The following is a 12620-nucleotide window of genomic DNA, read 5'->3' as shown; positions in this document are numbered from 1 at the left end:
TTAACTTTGCAATGAAATGTTTTTTTTTTGTTTGGCATACTTTTAAAGTGGAAAATCGAAGTCTCAGCGTCATTCTATTACAGTGGAATTGCGCTCTGTCTACAAAGCCCAAATACCATGGCTGAAGTAGGGTGTATGCTGGCTTGTCTACGTGTTTGCTCTTTACTCGTGTTGAGGTCACTTCCCTGGGTGTGTGTGTGTGTGACCCAGACAGACCCATATTACCATTACCCGCTGCTTCATTCCTACATTCCGGTAGACCCGTTTCTCACTACTGTGCTGAGCCTAGCTGTACTGCGCTGGCCTGGTTCTTTATGTTAAAGAAAATATCAGAGCCAGCCAGCACATTACATTTCCAGTCAGCATGATACAGTGAAAGGGGTATTAGAGGGACAAATGGGTCTAGAGAGTAGTAGGGCTTAAAAGTCACCTAGATCCAGCGTTAATCTGAACACTCCATCCATCCACTGGAACAAAGGCAGATTATCATCAAGAGTGGTAGAAAAGGGGATTAGAGAAGGATCAATAGCTGGAACATAGATGTGCAGTGATTTCAGAGGCAGTGGAGTAAATCCTCAAGGTGTTTGTTTTGAGTTGTTTCAGTAAATCCACAAATAACACAGGAGCAGGGGATGACAGGTACAAGACCCCATATGAGTGACAGTTATACATACATAGGAGATACTCTATATCAGGTGTAGGACTGAGACAAAGAGACAGGGGAGAATAGGCCACCTCAGTGATCTCAGAATGGCAATGGCCTCAAGACGCATCCCTGTGGAACATCCCCTCCCACTCACCACTCATTTAGTGGTGTAAAGATCTTCCACCCAGAGTGGCAAATTATACCGTGACATTCGGGAGAGTCTCATGCTTACACAAAAAACTTCCCCATAATTCGCACTTTGCTTCCACCCCTGGTTTCGGGGGACCACAGGCACCTTTGGCTTATCACTGATATTGATCAATTAACTCAGTTGGTAAAATGTATTATTATTATTATCACAATAGTAATATATATAATAATATATGCCATTTAGCAGACACTTTTATCCAAAGCGACTTACAGTCATGTGTGCTTACATTCTACATATGGGTGGTCCCGGGAATCGAACTCACTACCCTGGCGTTACAAGCGCCATGCTCTACCAACTGAGCCACAGAAGGACCCCTGAAGCAACAGAAGGACAATAGAGTGGTGCCTGGTTGGAACTAAACCCTGCACTACAGGACCAGTGTTGTTTATACCGATACTCTATGTATATCATCATTACATCCCTTTTCACACTTTTCGACTGCACAGCAAGATAACAAAAAGTAATACCCACCACGGCCGTTACCCACCACGGCCGTTACCCACCACGGCCGTTACCCACCACGGCCATTACCCACCACGGCCTCACATGTCTCGACCAGTCAAGATGGTGAGACTGCCAGGAGTTTTGTTTGTGGCTCCAAACTAGAGGTCGGCCAATTATGATTTTTCAACGCCGATACCGATACCAATTATTGGAGGACAAAAAAAGCTGATACCGATTAATCGGCCGATTTTTAAAATATATATATATATACATTTTTGTAATAATGACAATTGCAGCAATACTGAATGAACACTTTTATTTTAACTTAATATAATACATATGGGCTTTTGGATGGGTGTTCTAAAGGTGATTCACAGAGTGGTATTTTTTGATTTAGTCGTTGCTGACCCCATGCTTACATCTTTATCACAAATAAGACACCTTGCTTTCCCTGGTGCCAATTCCATGTAATAGTCCCACACTGGTGCTCTGCTTTTCACTGCCATCTGTAAAACGCACAGACACTGAAGTGACAATGATACTGAAGAGTCTGCTTAGGAGACAAATACTCTCAACTGTTTGAATAAAAATAGAGTTTAAGTTACCTGTGATGAATGTTGAAAATAAAAACTGTAATTTCTATATGCAGGAAATCCTATTTTAATAATGGACATGGTAAGAATTGACTACCAAAGGCGAGTCATAATTCCCATGACACCTTCTAGCAACATCTGAAAAGCGGTTCCTTCATTCATTTATTCCATAGGATATTTTTAGATTCACTTAAAATAAGATCTGTGTTTTGTGTAGGCTTACACCACCTTGCCAATTTTATAATTGTGTAGATATCCAAAGGACAAGGTAACTCGGATCAATATTGGCAAAATATAAGCGAAGATAATTTTTTTTGTAGAGTGGATTTATGAAAATATTTTGACAAATGTTACCTTATCCTAGTGAGATTTACACGGGTATCAAAATGCAGAGGCGGTTTAAGCACAAAACACAGACCTTATTTGAAGTAGATCAAGACATTCTCTATGGAAGACATGAACAGTAAAATAACGAAGGAACCCCTTTCAAGTTCAGCCGCAAGTTATTACAGGAATTATAACGCGTCGACTATTTCTCTCTAAACCATATACCTTTGACTATTACGAGCCCGCTGCTGTCTACCACCCCTCAGTCAGACTGCTCTATCAAATAACAAATCATAGACTTAACTATAATAAACACACAGAAATACGAGCCTTATGTCAAATCCGGAAACTATAACCTCGAAAACAAAATGTTTATTCCGTTCCGTATTTTATCTAACAGGTAAAATAATTACGTAAAATTCTGGCAAATTAGTTCGCAAAGAGCCAGGCGGCCCAAACTGTTGCATATACCCTGACTCTGCGTGCAATGAACGCAAGAGAAGTGACACAATTTCACCTGGTTAATATTGCCTGCTAACCTGGATTTCTTTTAGCTAAATATGCAGGTTTAAAAATATATACTTGTGTATTGATTTTAAGAAAGGACTGATGTTTATGGTTAAGTACACTTTGGAGCAACGACAGTCGTTGATTGATTGTTTTTTATAAGATAAGTTTAATGCTAGCTAGCAACTTACCTTGGCTTACTGCATTCGCGTAACAGGCAGGCTCCTCGTGAGGCAAGTGGTTAGAGCATGGACTAGTTAACTGTAAGGTTGCAAGATTGGATCCCCCGTGCTGACAAGGTAAAAAATCTGTCATTATGCCTCGTTCCCAGGCCGTCATTGAAAATAAGAATGTGTTCTTTACTGACTTGCCTAGATAAATAACGATTAAATAAAGGTGTAAAAAAAAAAAAAAAAAAAAAACGCACCCAAAAATACCGATTTCCGATTGTTATGAAAATTGAAATCGGCCCTAATTAATCGGCCATTCCGATTAATCGGTCGACCTCTACTCCAAACAGCGGGTCAACTCTTCATGTTCAGTCCAGCATCCCATTAAAATGGGCATTGAATCAATGAAATAACTCACTGCAACCGGACAATGCCACTACTGCAGGCCTTCTCCAAAATGGCAGCCACACAGAGAGCAGAGGGAATGAAATCTGGATGCAGATTGCCTGCCATTTCAGAGCCAAAATGGCAGCCGTGAGTGATAAATAGATAATGACCCCACAGTTTCCCAATTCACGGGCCACTCTGCCCCAGTCTTTGATCTCTGCTCCTAATGAGTGTTCAAAATGGAGCCAGAGATGAGAAGACCAATGCTTTTCAAACGGAAGACCTGGTGTATAAGAGAACCACATTGCAAGACGATGCCTCTACTACAAACATTAGTATTCTCAAGAACTGGCCTATCTATCCAATCCACTGAATTTCAGGTAATTTTCATAATTATGAAATGAAAATTATACATATATACACACACACGCACAAGCTTGTGTAAGAAGTAAAATGGCTTGTTGTATACTGTAAACACAACTTAACAATGTCAATAATTCTCTTTGTAGCAAAACGCCGCCCCACACCCACCTCGCTGTAAATGTGTCGACTGGATTTGTAGGGGTTGGATTAAGTGCTAAACCACCGGTGGGCTGAGACATTGCCAGGGGGGAAAATATTTGTTCAGCCAACCAAAGTGCTTGTGTACAGCACATTGAGTTAAAGCAGCAAAGCAAAATGCCTGTGTGTAAAAATATGCAGCTGGATATCCAGTCAAAAGGAATATTTAATGTGTTCCGCCTTGTTCGGATTCCAAGTACGGAATGCTAGTGTGTGTGTGTGTGTGTGTGTGTGTGTGTTTTCAAATTTATCAGGTGACAGGCAAATACTACTGTAGTGTTCAATACCAAGATACCTAGAAAATGGACACCTGTACAGTACATCAAGTCACGGGCATGAACACTGACACGGCATCTAAAACTAAAGAGGACCAACAATGGTGTTGTGGACCAATCAAAGAACAGTAACATTTGGCAAATGTTAGGTCACTAATGGACAAAACCCATAGACCTCAACTTCCCTTTAAAAGAGCGGACAGCCAAGTCTCTTATACTGAGGATGAGACGGCAGGTAGACTAGTTGTTAAGAACGTTGGTCCTGTAACTGAAAGGTTGTTGGTTTGAGTCCCTGAGCCGTCTAGGTGAAAAATCTGTTGATGGGCCCTTGAGCAAGGCACTTAACCCTAATTGCTCCTGTAAGTCGTTCTGGATAAGCGTGTCTACTAAATGACAAAACATTTTAAAATGATGAAAACGTTAGTGGAAGGATCAGTCTTCTTAACCCGTGACTCATTGAAAGACCTTAATGATGATACTCTAACTCAAACCCCCTCAAAGCTGCAGAAGCAGCAAGACATCAAAGAACATCTTGACAGGCAATCCGACTCGGTGTGGCATGTTAAACCCTCTCTTCTTTGTAAGTGAATGAATTTAAAAAGCCCTCATGCTTCATCAACAAAATGTCATCAGCCTCACTAGATGTACTGGATGGGAGACCTTAGGACATGCACCTTTTCATACGCTCCTTCAGATATATATTTTTCATGGTCATCAAACGACTCCAGCAGTGTGTGGGTGGGTGGTTGCATTTGTGTGTATGTGTTCTGTGTGTGTGTGTGTAACCAGGGCCTGCTTAAGCATCATTAGAGGTGTGTGTGCGTGCACATGTGTGTGCACGTGTCTGTGCGCGTGTGTGTGTTTGTGGACACTGGCTAATGATGGCTAAGCTCTCTCTCTCAAACACATCCCAGAGCTTGGCTCATTTGTTTCTTCACAAAGCCGTCAGTCCCTCAGTAACGATGTTCTCTCATCAGATGTTCTCAACACAGAGTGTTTGTTATTATAATCAGGCACGGCTTAGTAAGAGACAAATGACTTGACAAATTTCACAATGTTATGTGGTTGTGAGGAAATGACTGAAGATGCATACTGTTATAAAAGGATGATATACGTGTGTGTGTGTGTGTGTGTGCAATATATGTTTAATGAGTGATACATTGACATTGGAGCATTGAAGGTTATGATTCAGAATTGATAAACTGCCTCTGTTTGAGAGAGTGTTTGTGTGAGGGTGTGTGTGTGTAAAGGTGTGTGAGGGTGAGTGTGTTTGTGGGGGGCGTTTCTCCCACCCAGCTGCCTCTACAAAGACCTGAGCTTTTGGCTTGGATCTTTGGAATCTACAATGTGTATATACAAAAGTATGTGGACATCCCTTCAAATTAGTGGATTCCTCTATTTCAGCCACACCCTAACAGGTGTATAAAATCCAGCACACAGCCATGCAATCTCCATAGACAAACATTGGCATTAGAATGGCCTTACTGAAGAGCTCATTGACTTTCAACGTGGCACCGTCATAGGATGCCACCTTTCCAACAAGTCAGTTTGTCAAATTCTGCCCTGCTAGAGCTGCCCCGGTCAACTGGAAGTGATGTTATTGTGAAGTGGAAACGTCTAAGAGCAACAACGGCTCAGCAGCTAGGTGGGAGGCCACACAAGCTCACAGAACGAAACCTCTGAGTGCTGTAGCGTGTAAAAATAATCTGTCCTCGGTTGCAACATTGACTACCGAGTTCCAAACTGCCTCTGGAAGAAAAGTCAGCACGAGAACTGTTAGTCTGGAGCTTCATGAAATGGTTTTCCATGGCCTAGCAACTGCATACAAGCCTAAGATCACCATGCGCATTGCCAAGCGTCGGCTGGAGTGGTGTAAAGCTCACCGCCATTGGAATCTGGAGCAGTGGAAACGCATTCTCTGGAGTGATGAATCACGCTTAACCATTTGGCAGTCCGACTGACGAATCTGGGTTTGGAAGATGCCAGGAGAACACTACCTGCCCCAATGCCCAATGGGGCGGCAGGGTAGTCTAGTGGCTAGGCAGTTAACCCACTGTTCCTAGGCCGTCATTGAAAATAAGAATTTGTTCTTAACTGACTTGCCTAGTTAAATAAAGGTAAAATAAAAATGAATAAAAATGCATAGTACCAACTGTACATTTTAGTGGAGGAGGAATAATGGTCTGGGGCTGTTTTTCATGGTTTGGGCTTGGCCCAGTGAAGGGAAATCTTAGCGCTACAGCATACAATGACATTCTAGATGATTCTGTGCTTGCGACTTTGTGGCAACAGTTTGGGGAGGGCCCTTGCCTGTTTCAGCATGACAATGCCCCTGTGCACAAAGCAAGGTCCATACAGAAATGGTTTGTCGAGATCGGTGTGGAAGAACTTGACTGGCCTGCACATAGCCCTAACCTCAACCCCATCGAACACCTTTGGGATGAATTGGAACGCCGACTGCGAGCCAGGCCTAATCACCCATCATCAGTTCCCGACCTCACTATTGCTCTTGTGGCTGAATGGAAGCAAGTCCCCACAGCAATATTCCAACATCTAGTGGAAAGCCTTCCCAGAAGAGTGGAGGCTGTTCTAGCAGCAAAGGGGGGACCAACTCCATATTGATGCCCATGATTTTGGAATGAGATGTAAGACGAGCAGGTGTCCTACATTTTTAGTCATATAGCATATCTCTCTCTCCATTTATCTCTCCCCCAATCGGCCTCTCCATCTCTTTCTTTCTTCTCTTTCCAGATTCCAATACAGACCCCACACACTCACTTTAGGTGAAAACACTGAACTTGAGCTGGCACAATGCCTGAATGGGATATACACAGCCACACATACACACACACACACACACACACACACACACACACACACACACACACACACACACACACACACACACACACACACACACACACACACACACACACACACACACACACACACACACACACACACACACACACACACACACACACACACACACACACACACACACACACACACACTCAACCTCCCATCCCCCCACATCCAAACCTGACCACAGTTGTTGCCATCCACCATCACTTCAGTTCATATCCCATTTAGCAGAGGAAAGAAACCAAATAATGGATTCCATTATTACTGTACCAGTGTGAGTTGAACCACTCATCTTCACTGGGATGTCTATGTAGATCAGCTCTAGAATATTAACACCTGAACATACCAGGAGTATTTTACGGCTGTTCTGGGATCAGACCATGTTGACATCACTTCATAAACTGCCATTCCCCCGGGTTCCCTGGTTCCCAGGGTGATAGAAGATTAGAGCATACTGTGGACAGGCCTGGCCCTGACAGAACCCTACAGCTCACTGCAGTGCACTCATCTCCACACACAGGGGTGCTGGTGTGTGTGTGTTTGTGTGTGGCTAGATGTTCAAGACTCAAAATGACTCAAAACATGAAGTTGACAGCCAAGAGATGGGAAGAGAGAAATCAACCTCACTGTGCATGGGTGTGTCTGCACACATGCGGGTGTGTACTTGAAACACGTGGCAACTTTTCTGTCCGGCTGCAGTTTTTTAAGGTTATTTTCCCTTTTTTTTATTCTGGATCTTTCAGCAGGTTGATTTCTCTCTTCCCATCTCTTGGCTGTCAACTTCAGGTTTTGAGTCATTTTTTACAGGCCGTCGTTGCCGAGGACGGAGACTGATTGATTTGTGGGCTTTTCCTGAATGGGTAAAGAACAGGATTAATGTGCAACCATTAGAACCATCTCCCTGGAAAACACAGCCCGGGTAAAACAGGCCGTACAGGCAGGAGGATTGTCAAATAACAGTAGTTGATCAACAAAAGCAAATTACTTTAGATTAGACCAGGAGTCTGATATAATGTAAGTATACCTACACCCTTACTCGCTGGTGTGTGGGGGGTAGGTGTGTGTGTGTCATGGATTAACCAAAAATCTGATGAGAGGTGATACAGATGTGTTTCTTCCATGTCTAAAATAACTTTACAAAAGGTATGTTGAATGACTGACTTGTGATTCCTCTGTACAGGTCGATACTTGTAGGTCAGTTATGACTATATAACTCGGTAACCAAAATTCTCTTAATGCACCTCAAGGATAAAGAGCCACAAGGATAAAGAGCCACAAGGGATAAAGAGCCACAAGATCAATGCAGTATTCTACGCATCCGCTCCCCCCCCGTAAGTCACTAGAGACAGATACTGGTTGGCACATGACTAAGATAAGATTATCACTGCAACCCTCCATTCATCAACTGGCTTAGCTCGATCAGTCTACATGGGACATTCAGGAGATAAAATCCTGGAATATAAGAGGGAGTGGAAGAGAGGAGTTACATTGCCAATGTGATCAATCAACTTAATTTATACTGGTTTTCCTGACCTTGGCAATTTATTGGTTAATGACTATTGATTGACCTGTCTATTGACCAATGAATGAACAATAATAATCATCATGCTGCAGTATATTCGGTCTGATTGCAATAGTTAAACTAGAGGATCACTAATGGGATGACTTATAAATCAACCTATTATTAAGTATATAGGTAACAGAGTGTATTGAGAAACCTGCTTTCACGGGCGGCGATGGAAAGGGGAAAGAAGTGGAGGATGAACATTCTCAAAAAAGAAGAGAGAATGAATCAGAGTGAAGGGTTCTGGGCCTGCACTTTCACATAAACTCCTCCTCCTCCTCACCCCATCCCTCCCTCTCTCTCCTTGCTCCCGTGCTGAATGGCTGATTAAGCACACATTGATTATCACAGGCTCATTAGCATCTTGTTAGCGTTGACCTGCACTTTGCCCCTCACCCCCCTCTCCACCCACCCGCTGTAGCCTTTTACACCCCCCCCTTACCCCTCTCTCCTCACCCCTCCTCCCAAGCCCCCATGGTGCTCCGACTCAAATGGATTAACAAGCACAATATTTCTGCCAGGGACAGGAAATCACTGAACACTTGTCAGGGGGCCCAGGATCGATGGGAATCACATCATTGACCCCCCACACGTCCCCCCGATCTCTCCACGGAACCCACCACAGCACTTTCTACAGTCACTTTGGGTGGCCCCCTGTCTCAACCCACCTCTCATATTTGCATTTCTTTACATAACTGCCTGATTGGCTGGCTATCTGGCTACAATGTAGTGTTACAACGTATTGTGATGTTCACACACATGCATGCAGACACGCAGGGGGTTGCACACACACGCACACGCACACCTACACACACCGCCCCCCACCCTCCACACACACTCAATATTGTCTCCATTATGGGCCCACAGACTTCTCCTAACCCCCAATCTCTTTCTTGGGTGGAACTTCCAGTTAGAGTATTGGTGGCTGCCTGGTTTCTTCTCTCTCTCTCTTTTAATCCCCTTCAGAACAGAGTCAGAGGAGGATGCACAGCACACATCAATGCCAGCGTTGCTCTCCATACCTGGAGCACCACAGGGTGTCTCCAAGGTTGACTTCATTACATTACAGTCAGAGATAGATAGAGACAGAGAGAGAGACAGAAAGAGAGCAGCGAGAGACAAAGAGCAAGACAGAGCAGAGTCAGAGAGAGCAGAGAGAGAAAGAGACTACAGAGAGAAAGAGCAGAGACAGAGAAAGATAGAGCAGAGACTGAGACAGTAAAGAGAGAGATAGAGAGCAGAGACAGTAAAGAGAGAGAGAGAGTGAGAGCAGAGACAGTAAAGAGAGAGAGCAGAGACAGTAGAGAGAGAGAGAAAGAGCAGAGACAGTAAAGAGATAGAAAGCAGAGACAGTAAAAGAGAGAGAGAGAGAGAGAGCAGAGACAGTAAAGAGAGAGAGCAGAGACAGTAGAGAGAGAGAGAGATAGAGAGCAGAGACAGTAGAGAGAGAGAGAGCGAGAGAAGAGACAGTAAAGAGAGAGAGAGAGAGAGCAGAGACAGTAGAGAGAGAGAGAGAGAGAGAGCAGAGACAGTAAAGAGAGAGAGCAGACAGTAGAGAGAGAGCAGAGACAGTAAAGAGAGAGAGCAGAGACAGTAGAGAGATAGAGAGATAGAGAGCAGAGACAGTAAAGAGAGAGAGAGAGCAGAGACAGTAGAGAGAGAGAGCAGAGACTGAGACAGTAAAGAGAGAGATAGAGAGCAGAGACAGTAAAGAGAGAGAGCAGAGACGGAGAGAGAGAGATAGAGAGCAGAGACAGTAAAGAGAGAGAGAGAGTGAGAGCAGAGACAGTAAAGAGAGAGAGCAGAGACAGTAGAGAGAGAGAGAAAGAGCAGAGACAGTAAAGAGATAGAAAGCAGAGACAGTAAAAGAGAGAGAGAGAGAGCAGAGACAGTAAAGAGAGAGAACAGAGACAGTAGAGAGAGAGAGAGATAGAGAGCAGAGACAGTAGAGAGAGAGAGAGCGAGAGAAGAGACAGTAAAGAGAGAGAGAGAGAGAGCAGAGACAGTAGAGAGAGAGAGAGAGCAGAGACAGTAAAGAGAGAGAGCAGACAGTAGAGAGAGAGCAGAGACAGTAAAGAGAGAGAGCAGAGACAGTAGAGAGAGAGAGAGAGAGAGAGCGAGAGCAGAGACAGTAAAGAGAGAGAGAGAGCAGAGACAGTAGAGAGAGAGAGAGAGGGAGCAGAGACAGTAAAGAGAGAGAACAGAGACAGTACAGAGCGAGAGAGCAGAGACAGTAAAGAGAGAGAGAGAGAGCAGAGACAGTAAAGAGGGAGAGAGAGAGCAGAGACAGTAAAGAGGGAGAGATAGAGCAGAGACAGTAAAGAGGTAGAGAGTGCAGAGACAGTAGAGAGAGAGAGAGCAGAGACAGTAGAGAGAGCGAGAGAGCAGAGACAGTAGAGAGAGAGAGCAGAGACCATAGAGAGAGAGAGAGAGAGAGAGAGAGAGAGAGAGAGAGAGAGAGAGAGAGAGAGAGAGAGAGAGAGAGAGAGCAGATACAGTAGAGAGAGAGAGAGAGCAGAGACAGTAGAGATAGAGAGAGAGTGCAGAGACAGTAGAGAGAGAGAGAGAGTGCAGAGACACAGAGAGAGAGAGAGAGAGAGTGCAGAGACAGTAGAGAGAGAGAGTGCAGAGACAGTATAGAGAGAGAGGGAGAGAGAGCGAGAGAGAGTGCAGAAACAGTAGAGAGAGAGTGGGCAGAGACAGTAGAGAGAGAGAGCAGAGACAGTAGAGAGAGAGAGAGAGAGTGCAGAGACAGTAGAGAGAGAGAGTGCAGAGACAGTAGAGAGAGAGAGTGCAGAGACAGTAGAGAGAGAGAGAGAGAGAGAGAGAGAGAGAGAGAGAGAGAGAGAGAGTGCAGAAACAGTAGAGAGAGAGAGTGGGCAGAGACAGTAGAGAGAGAGAGAGAGCAGATACAGTAGAGAGAGAGAGAGCAGAGACAGTAGAGAGAGAGAAAGTGCAGAGACAGTAGAGAGAGAGAGAGAGCAGAGACAGTAGAGAGCAGAGACAGTAGAGAGAGAGAGAGCAGAGACAGTAGAGAGAGAGTGCAAAGACAGTAGAGAGAGAGAGAGAGCAGAGACAGTAGAGAGAGAGAGAGCACAGACAGTAGAGAGAGAGAGAGTGCAGAGACAGTAGAGAGAGAGAGAGAGTGCAGAGACAGTAGAGAGAGAGTGAGAGTGCAGAGGCAGTAGAGAGAGAGTGAAAGCAGAGACAGTAGAGAGAGAGAGTGCAGAGACAGTAGAGAGAGAGAGAGAGAGAGAGCAGAGACCGTAGAGAGAGAGAGAGCAGATACAGTAGAGAGAGAGAGAGCAGAGACAGTAGAGAGAGAGAGAGAGAGAGCAGAGACAGTAGAGAGAGAGCAGAGACAGTAGAGAGAGAGAGAGTGCAGAGACAGTAGAGAGACAGAGAGTGCAGAGACAGTAGAGAGAGTAAGTGCAGAGACAGTAGAGAGAGAGAGAGTGCAGAGACAGTAGAGAGAGAGAGAGTGAGAGTGCAGATACAGTTGAGAGACAGAGAGTGCAGAGACAGTAGAGAGAGAGAGCAGAGACAGTAGAGAGAGAGAGAGAGTGCAGAGACGGTAGAGAGAGAGAGAAAGCAGATACAGTAGAGAGAGAGAGAGAGAGAGAGAGAGAGGTCATGATCACATGAGGACAATGCCGGTGCTTATGATGAAGAGGAGACTGAACATGAAGTAACCATGGTGGTTAACAATGATGGAAAGGATGTTGACAACGTTGATGATGAGGATGTCCCTAATGACCTTGTCTTGCATATTCTCTATATTTCAGTAGAAAAATGTCAAGAAAGAACTAAGATTCCAAATGCCAATTAAGCATCTTCCTTCAGATATCTGGTCATGGAGATGTCAAAGAGATGAAAATATCTTCTGTTGGACAGACATCAAAATGCAACCGGAATATGTGGGTTATGACGGGGATCCAATTAGGCAGAATTAGTGTGGATATCAAGGACAGAGAAAATAAACGTGTTGCTGCTCTCTCTCTCCCTCGGCCATCTGTTGCTGAGAGTTATTCACAGAGCCAAACGGTACAAAGTGTCTCATTCATAGAACT

The sequence above is a fragment of the Oncorhynchus gorbuscha genome, linkage group LG11 (genome assembly GCF_021184085.1).
Source record: "Oncorhynchus gorbuscha isolate QuinsamMale2020 ecotype Even-year linkage group LG11, OgorEven_v1.0, whole genome shotgun sequence".
Lineage (NCBI taxonomy): Eukaryota > Metazoa > Chordata > Actinopteri > Salmoniformes > Salmonidae > Oncorhynchus > Oncorhynchus gorbuscha.
The sequence above is the reverse complement of the archived record's forward strand: the minus strand, read 5'-3'. Positions refer to the sequence as shown.